Source organism: Nuphar pumila, chromosome 15 (assembly GCF_984573655.1).
Source record: "Nuphar pumila chromosome 15, dmNupPumi1.hap1.1, whole genome shotgun sequence".
Classification (NCBI taxonomy): Eukaryota; Viridiplantae; Streptophyta; class Magnoliopsida; order Nymphaeales; family Nymphaeaceae; genus Nuphar; species Nuphar pumila.
This window is the reverse complement of record NC_143263.1, coordinates 39,550,445-39,559,439: the sequence shown is the minus strand read 5'-3', so window position 1 is coordinate 39,559,439 and position 8,995 is coordinate 39,550,445. Positions and strand designations below refer to the sequence as shown.

Sequence of the window (8,995 nt, the reverse complement as noted above, 5' to 3'; positions counted from 1 at the left end):
ATGATGTCTCATGGCCTCCACTTGGTCCTCGACCATTGTGACCTCTATGAACTATATTCTAACAAATAAAAATGTTATTTGGAGCAGTTACATGATATGCAATTCCATGGATGCATATTCAAATTGAAAATAACCTTATGAAAGTATAGATGCAGTCACATCAAACATGGCAATACATTGAAATCATTCATAGCATATCAATGTCAAACATGTACATGCAGCAAACACACTCAAATATCCTGCTAACTACTACCTCATAACTACATTCAAATATAAATGTTAACATTAATGCAACAACTTGATCTATGTAAGTATCTAAGAAATAAAACATGATCATTCATTAAATAAAAATTTAACATTAGCATTAACAAGATGAGGAATTTCTTCTTCTTCTAAAATTATAAAAAATAAAAAGCTAATTGCCACTTCTTCTAAAATTATAGCATGACAGTTTATGCATTTGGTGATAACTACCACTTTTTAAAGAAGCTAATTGCCAAATCTAATAATTGGCAACTTATGCCCAAGTGTGAAAAACACAGAGCCTCCTGCTGTGGATTGAACATTAAAAAACCAAAGGCATGGATTAAACATCAAAAAACCAAAAGCATCAATATCCAAGAAGAACAAACAAATAAAAAGCCATAGAGAAAGAGAGCAAATAAAAAGATAGGAAATCATGTTTTTTTTCTACAACAATGCTAATTATTTCACTTAACAATTAACTAATTGCTATATTAACAACTAACTAATCTATTTAACTAAACAACTAACGAAGTAATAAACTAACACTAACACTAGTATTCAATCCAAACATAAAAAATCAGTAAAACACAAGTAAAAATCAGTAAAACAATTAGTAAAAATATGCAATGGAACTTAGTTAACACAGTAAAAAAAATGTAATGAAACTTCAGTTACTATTCAGTAGAAAACAATAAAAAAACATAAATATAATCAGTAACAAACAGTAAAAGCATTGCAATGAAATTCAATTTCATTCAAATATTGAAATTCAGTAAATCATAATGAAATTCATTTAATATTCAAATTCATTTAGACAGAAAATGTAGCTTAATCAAATCAACATTCAATAGATTTCCAATAATCAAACAGAAAATGATTTCATAAAACAGAGACAGTAAAAAAGAAATGTGACGTATTTCACTCATAAGACGATGAACATAAAAATAACTAAAACGACCACGTCTAAGAACATCCAGAAAATTGCATCTAACTCTAATATACAAGTATTAAGAACAACATCAAAGAATTATGGGAGAAAACAATATTGAAGCAATGCTAAAACCTAAAACAAAAAAGATTATCAAAATGTATACTCTGAATATTTTCCAATAAAGCATATTTAACTAAAATGGTTCATATCCATACAGAAATGCCAATATATTATTTACATCCATAATGAAATGTCAAAATATTGAATAAAAGAAAGAGGATCTCAAAATCATGTCCTCCGCAACAGAATTAACAATAATCTATAAATCTGAGATAAATAATGGTAGAAGAAAAAAATTCTCGTATTCCCTAAAAAATCGATTGGTGCTATGAACAAATTACTTGAGAGATAAAAAATCTCGTATTCCCTAAAAAAACATCATAGAACACAAATCAATCCAGATATCTTTCAATCGCATATGTCAAAACCCAAGAAACACAATCCCCTTCCATTTCCAAGTAATAAACACGCAAATAAAAAACGAAAATAGAAGAATCAAGATCTAAACAAGAAAAACGAAAATAAGAATCAAACTAAGCTTACCTCGATCAGAAGAGCGATTCTCAGAGCAAGAAAAACGGAACGTGGCTGGGGAATCTCAATCCGTAGAGATCGCTAACAACATGAGAGACGACGAGAGAGCCGCAGAAATGGAAGAGGATGGATTGATCGAGAAGGGAGAGGAGGGAGTCGGCCTTAAATAAGGGAAGGCGAGGAGGCACTAGTGGAGCTACCGAAAAATGGGCGGCGGTGGTCGGATAGGAGGATCGGCGGAGACGGGCGACGGACTAAGGTTTGTGGTTTTGGGGAAAATCAGAGAGAGGGGAGTTAGCGGTTACCTGAGCCGAAGGGACGGAGGGGGCGGTAGCCGGAGAGAAGGAGGGGGCAGTCGACGGAGAGCGGGAGGGGGCGGTCACTGGAGAGCAGAAGGGAGGGGGCGGTAGTCGGAGAAAGGGAGGGGGCGGTCGACGGAGAGCGGGAGGGGGGTGATCGTCGAAGAGCGGGAGGGAGGGGGCGGTCGACGGAGAGCGGCGCGGGTGAGAGAGAGAGAGAGCGGCGTGGGTGAGAGCAAAAAAAAAAGATTGATTTCGTGCCCTAGGGCGTTTTACATCGACATGTAGCGATGGATGGGCAGCAAAAACATTTTGTCGCTACTCTGTTGCTAACTAGCAAGTGTTTTACATCGATATTTAGCGACAGAATGTTTCTGTCACAAACTCCACCGCTAACTAGCAATGAAAAACATTTCGTCGCTAAATCCGTCGCTAAGTGCGATGGGTTTTATGACATAAAACTTTCGTCAACATAAAACTTCCATCACTAAGAGAGGTAAGTTCTTGTTAATTTCTTGTTATGTATGCCTTGAGGTAACTTGCTCATGACATGTAGATATAATAACCAAGGATTATTCGGTCTAAAGAGAGCCAAAAGTTTGTTGAGAAGGGTACAATACCACTGATTGCAGCAACCTGCTATGCTAAGCCGTCATCTGTAAAACCCTGAGCAATGATGATTCCACTAATCAAAGCATCATTTAATGAAATATTTTGTGTTAGATCGAAGTAGCAATAGCAAACTGCATGTCCTGATTAGGTTACCATAAACTATTTGTAGGGGAATTTGGGAAAAAAATATTCAGATACAGTTGGAATAGTTGATTGATGATACATAAATTATACGTTTTCTTAATACATTTTCACTGCATAAATGCATCATTTATAGGTTTAAAGTCCACACTTAGATGCATAATGATGTTATAGAGCTATGGTTCGAATTTCATCGAAATTGGACTTAAAATGAAGAAATTATGGCATTTACAGTGTAGCGGATCAAACCTCGGAGCAAATCTAAAGATTCAGGATCCAAACCACTCATCTGGGTCTTGGATCTGGACCAAATGCATCATCTTTCACTCCAGCCCAGCCCAACTTATGTTTTTATAAAATATTTTCTAAAAACCCCCCATCACATGAGGCGGCGCCCAGAGAATAAAATTATTTTAACACCTTTTCTGGAAATTTCAGAAAACAAGGCAAATCGTTTAAAAGAGAAGGACGCCCAAGTGGAATTTGTCTTTGCTTTGGTTTTCGTGCCCTAGAGGCACGAATCTTGCTCTAGCCACTTCCTCCCCAACCGTCCTCCATTCACTATTCTTCACATCCAAGATCGGCCATGGATTTCACGCAATACTCAATAGAGATGCTAGCTCCTTATTCTTTCATTCTCTTCTTTTCACATCATGTCTTTCTTCTCACCCTGCTGAAACTAATCATCGAGGTTGTCTTTTTGTAGGTTGCAGCTGCAGGTGGAGTGAACCAGCCGTGGTAGGGGTGCCGTCTGCCCCTCCATAGCAAGCCATCCCTACCCCCGATGGCTCTCTTCTCCATTAAAGCATGTCACATTCGGTCATATCCATCCAGTCGTTTCCCTACAAAAATGGCAACAAAGAGATGTTAGCCAGCATCAATGAGGTCCCTCGTGGTGCGAAACCCGAGCAAAGTCTGCTCTTTCCTTCCCCACAGTCGTCGGATCGCCCTGGAGGTAAGATCTTCTCATCCCTTGGTTCTAGTTAAAACCCAAGTTGTGCGTGTGTTTGTGTGTTGTTTTTCGTCAGCCTTAGTGTAGATGTTTCGTGCATAGACCAGCACGTAGAGGTGTCTAGGTGTTTGATTTTATTTAATCGTGATTTTCAATCTAGCGTTGGTTTTTGAATGTATGTGCGTGTGATTGGTTTTCTGTGGTGTGTTGCCTGTGTTTTCCCCTATTTTCCAGTAGTGGTTAGGTCTGGTTATGATGAGGATAGTACAGTAGTTTCAATAGACATTTTAAGGTCTGAGTTAGTTTCTAGTTTTTGTTTTAACTTGTTGAGCAATGTTGAATATCAAATTTCGTTAGGTTTATCTAAGATAGCTAGCATAATGTTAGTCGGATGTAGTGTTTCCTGTAGAATAGCATTTCGATAAATTAGTTCCAGATTAGTTGAATTTGCTGTTTAGATTTAGGTAGAATTCAAATTATGGTAGAATCAATTGTTGTTGCATTTCTATATAGTTTTAGGTTAGTCGATTATAGTAGATTTCAGTTTTTGCATTTTTTGTTTGTGTTTCAATTACAACATATTAGTTAGTTTCGTTTTTATGTTTCTTAATCTTAAAAAATTATTAATGTGTATTAGTGTAGTGCAATTAGATTTTTTATTAGAGTTAAGTTCTTAGTTTCATATAGTTTACTTTGTATTTTCGTGTAGAGTCAATGTAGTGTTTTGTTTCATTTCATTTGGTTAAAATTTTGTATATAATAGTTTGTTAGGTTGATGTTTGATGCCTTAGAGAATAGGTTTAATTGTAGGTTAATTCTAATTAGCTTTAGTAATTTTTAAATTAACTTAGTATGTCAATTTTGACTTAGCATTTAAAATAGTTGTCTTTTTCTAATTCGTGTTTTGCATCATAGTTTACCCTTTGTATTATTTGTGCATAGGTTAATTTAGTTAGGTTAGAAATAGGTTATATTAGCTGATTAAATGGTTTATTCATTTTAGTTAAGGGTATTGGGGTAATCTTGGTTGAGAGACGTTTTTGGTAGAAGGCCAACCCATCCAAATTCGTGAATTGCATTTAAGAAAAGGGTTGACTTTGTTTTATCCAGCCAAGAAAGAAGATTTCTTCCCTTTACATGTTTGGAAACAATATTAAATTTTAAATCTCTTGCTAAAATCGTGTTTTGGGAAATGTTTTCAAAATGGATCTCTTGATTTTAATGAAAGAATGAAAAACGTATTGGCCAACCAGCTGGACGGTTTTTGAAAGATAAGCTTTCCAAAGGAGCTATTAAGGTAAGATCGAATGGAGGTGGCCCCTACCAAATTCGTGGTCTATCTTTTATAAGCCCTAGTTACTACTTCCTTAGTTTAAATTAGCATTGATTGAATATTAGTTAATTTAGTAATTTTTGAATTAGATTTAGCTTGTAGAAATCGTGTATGATAATTTAGGTAAGGTTGTATTTCATTTATGAATTAGATAGCTTAGTTATTAGTATGATTTCTTGTTTTAGTAAGTAGTCTCTAAGTTTTAGGTAGGTTGTAGTCCATCTAGGGTGGTGTGTAATTCAAGAGACCTATCCATAACCGCCACCCTAGCCACCTTAACTAACCCTAGGTATCTAACCCTAACTAGCTTTAGTTAATTATTAACCCTAGTTAACCCTAACCGACCTCTATTAACTGTACTAACCCTAGCCACCTAATTAGTTCCTAACCCGAGCTAATCATATCTAACCTTAGTTAGTGACTAACCATAGGTAGTTAACCACCACCCTATCTAACCTTAGTTAGTGATTAACCCTAACCGTACCCTAACTAACCCTTAGGTAGTTATTTAACCCTAGTTAACTTAACCGTAGGTTATTGTTTGTCTTAATTAGGTTTTAGAATTAACAATAGATTAGTTAGTTAGTTAGTAGTGATGTTAGCTAGAGTACACTAGGAGTAAATAGATTCGAGTATATAGGTTTTAATTAGAATAATAATTTAGTTAGATTAGACTTAACGGGTTGTTTAGATTAGAACTAATATTAGTTGTTTAGCTTATTTCTTAATTTTTCCAATTAGTTTAATTGTTGCTCTTTTTCTGTAATTTAACAGTAGATTAAATTAGTTTAGGACTGTTTTTGTTGGTGGTTTAATGCCAAGATGTGATTAGTGGATTGACATAAATGAATAGTGCACTTATTTTTAAAACCGAATTTTACCCTATCGTGCACTCGTCATTTTATGTGGATATTTTTGGAGTTTTCTGAATTTTTTTTTCTATTCTCCACATCCGTGTGTTCATTGTTTGCAGACCAAAATTCAGCTCATTTTGAGTTGATTTGGTCTGGTTTTTAAGCGTTTTGTGAAAACAACTTTTTCAGAATTTTCAATTTCGGGTCCTGCGATTTCCAGATTTATCCTGATTTTGAAACGCTTATATCTGGAGTTCCAGAACGAATTTTCTAAATCCATAAGAACTGTCAGATTCTTGGATTTGTTAGGAATAGAACAGAAGTAATTTCGTAAAATTTGGAATTCGTTTGACCCCTCAAATCATCTGTTTGCGAAAAGCTTCCAGAATCCACTTTTGCACTATTTGGGGACAAAACAGTCATTTCGTTATTTGTTTGATTTAACGTAGGTTTTAGTATTTCCTATCATGTAGTTAATGAATTAGATATAGTTAGATTAATTAGGATTGATTAGTTTAGTTAGTTTAGTTATAAATTATATTTTTAGTTTTCTGTAATTGATTAATTGTAACTTAATTTGATTTATTAGTTTAGAAATAGTTAGATTGTAATGTAGAATTAATTATGAATTGTTACTAACTGTTTATGTTATTTTTGTAGGTTGATAAGTTAGAAACCAAGATTTACAGGTGTTTTTCACATATGAAGTCCAACTGCACATGTGGTGAAAAGATAGATTTACCCCTGGCGATCGGGAGAAGACTTAGATATCTGCTTTAGTTTAATTTTCATGTTTTTAGATTGTTATTTGATTCAAATTGTAATATTGACATAGTTGTAAAACTCTGTGATATTAATAAATTGTTATTTTAGAATTAATTCAGAATATATCCTGTTCTCTGTGGATTCGACCCGTACTCACCACTTCTGTGAAAAGTCAGTTTTTATTATCTTTGGTTGACGATTTTCCAATTGTTTTTATTGAAAATTATGTGTTAAAAAGATCATTCACAAAAAACTCAACCATTGATCTTGGAGGTGGATCTTTCCAAATGGCATATGCTATCTCAGAAAAGGAAGCTGTTAATTCTCCAAGACTTTCAGATGGGCAACATTTCATATGTTAAGGAGCCTTTTCTTAAGGGAACCCAATATTTTCTTTATGTTCACAACTACTTGCATTATGGCTTGTTGGCTGCTCGAGCAGAGATTCTGAGATCTGTGAAAAGCACTGGCCATCCATGTATTTTGAAGGGCTTTGATGGATTCTATAAGTACGGTGAATCTAGAATGAAGGCAGTGGCTTTGCCATCTGGGTCCAGCTATGAGGATTGTAGGGCAGCTGCCATAGCAACTCTTAGAGTCAATGAGTCCACTTGTACTCATCTCAAGTGTACATTTGGTGGCATATGGAATGGTGGTGGGGGAGATGGTCAAAAGAATCTCTTTGTTGCCTCATTTTTCTTTGATAGGGCTGTGGAGGTGGTATCCTGCAGATTTTTTTTTATATCATGCAACGAGCATCTTTTGAAGTATACTGTATCTTTTTGTGTTTGTCAAAATCTGACTCTGCATTCTCCATACAGGCAGGTTTTATAAATTCCAAGAATCTAATTACAAAAGTTGTGCCCGTAGATTTTGAGAATGCGGCCAAACATGCATGTGAAACCACTCTTGTAGATGCTAAGGTTGTTTATCAGAATGTTGACGAGAGCAACTTGCCTTATATATGCATGGACCTTGTGTACCAGTACACGCTGCTTTTTGATGGGTTTGATTTGGATCCGTTGAAAAATATTACATTGGTAAAGCAATTGAGGTATGAGGATTCACTGGTTGAAGCTGCATGACCATTAGGTAGTGCCATAGAGGTCGCATCAGCACCCTTTTCTCCCTTCACACACTAATGTTTCCTGCAATTTACACTATTCATCACTAGCACCCTTCACTTCATGGCAACACTGCATTATCTACCTGTGTACATTACTTACACAGTACACCACATTTCCCCATGCAATTATAATACATCAACACCACATTCACACCCTTAGTACAAGCCACACCTTCAACCCACTATAGCCACCTATATTGATCCTTTGTATATCACCAACTCCCACTATGCTATCACACATATCTGTCACCACATTACTTCATCTCCTTGACATCATCACATTCCCATTTTCTCCACCAGTTGCACCTGTCACATTTTCCTGCAATAGTCACTGTCCACCTGTCGCCCCAGCACTACCTCTTTAGTCACTTAACCTCCACCACACCACCATATCCCAGCTGCAATACCACAACACCGTTAGGCACTTTCCCACCTGCATGTTTTAACATATCAATAGCTATGGTAATGGCTACTTCTGGAATCAATATGCAGAAATCGATTGAAAAATTGATCTACTGTGTTGTGCTTCTCACAACCTCGTTTTGCTGAAAACAAGGCATTGAATGGGGTCACCTGGTTATGCTGTCATCCACCCCTTGCATTTCCACACATCTCACTGTGCTGGGATCTTATTCCCAACACCATAGTTTGTGGCTGTAGCCCTTTTTCTGCAGCTACAACAGTGTTTGGGCACTATTGTAGCTCTACTTTTGGATATCCGTAGAAGCTCCAACGACTGTGGCTTCCTCTTTTTCATCTTACTAAGGTGTGCATTCACTCATAGCAATATTAAACATTGTATGTTTCCATTCATCCATTCATCCCTTGCATTTGCATGGTAGTAGGCCCCTCTTGGATGTATATGCATTAGACTCATGTATATTTCCTTTTCATCCGGCATATGAATACCCTTCATTTGCATAAGGTGCAATATTTTAGGCAAATGCATGTGGATTCATCTCTTACCTAAAGCATCATATATCTCACTCTCATATAGATACTTATATACATTCATATTTTTTTTAGGTAGCTTAGGATACTATATATGCATTTCATTGTTAGTTTAATGTAGAAAAGAACATTCCAACACATATTCTCTCACTAGCTCAAGGCCTTGCACATATATCTCAACATTATTTCCC

The 8,995-nt window shown here is 35.9% G+C and overlaps 1 pseudogene; it reads left to right on the top strand.

Moving 5' to 3' along the window:
- Nucleotides 1-1,977: 1,977 nt before the first annotated feature.
- On the top strand, nt 1,978-7,869 carry LOC149815189 (apyrase 2-like; annotated as a pseudogene).
- The last annotated feature ends 1,126 nt before the right edge of the window (nt 7,870-8,995 follow it).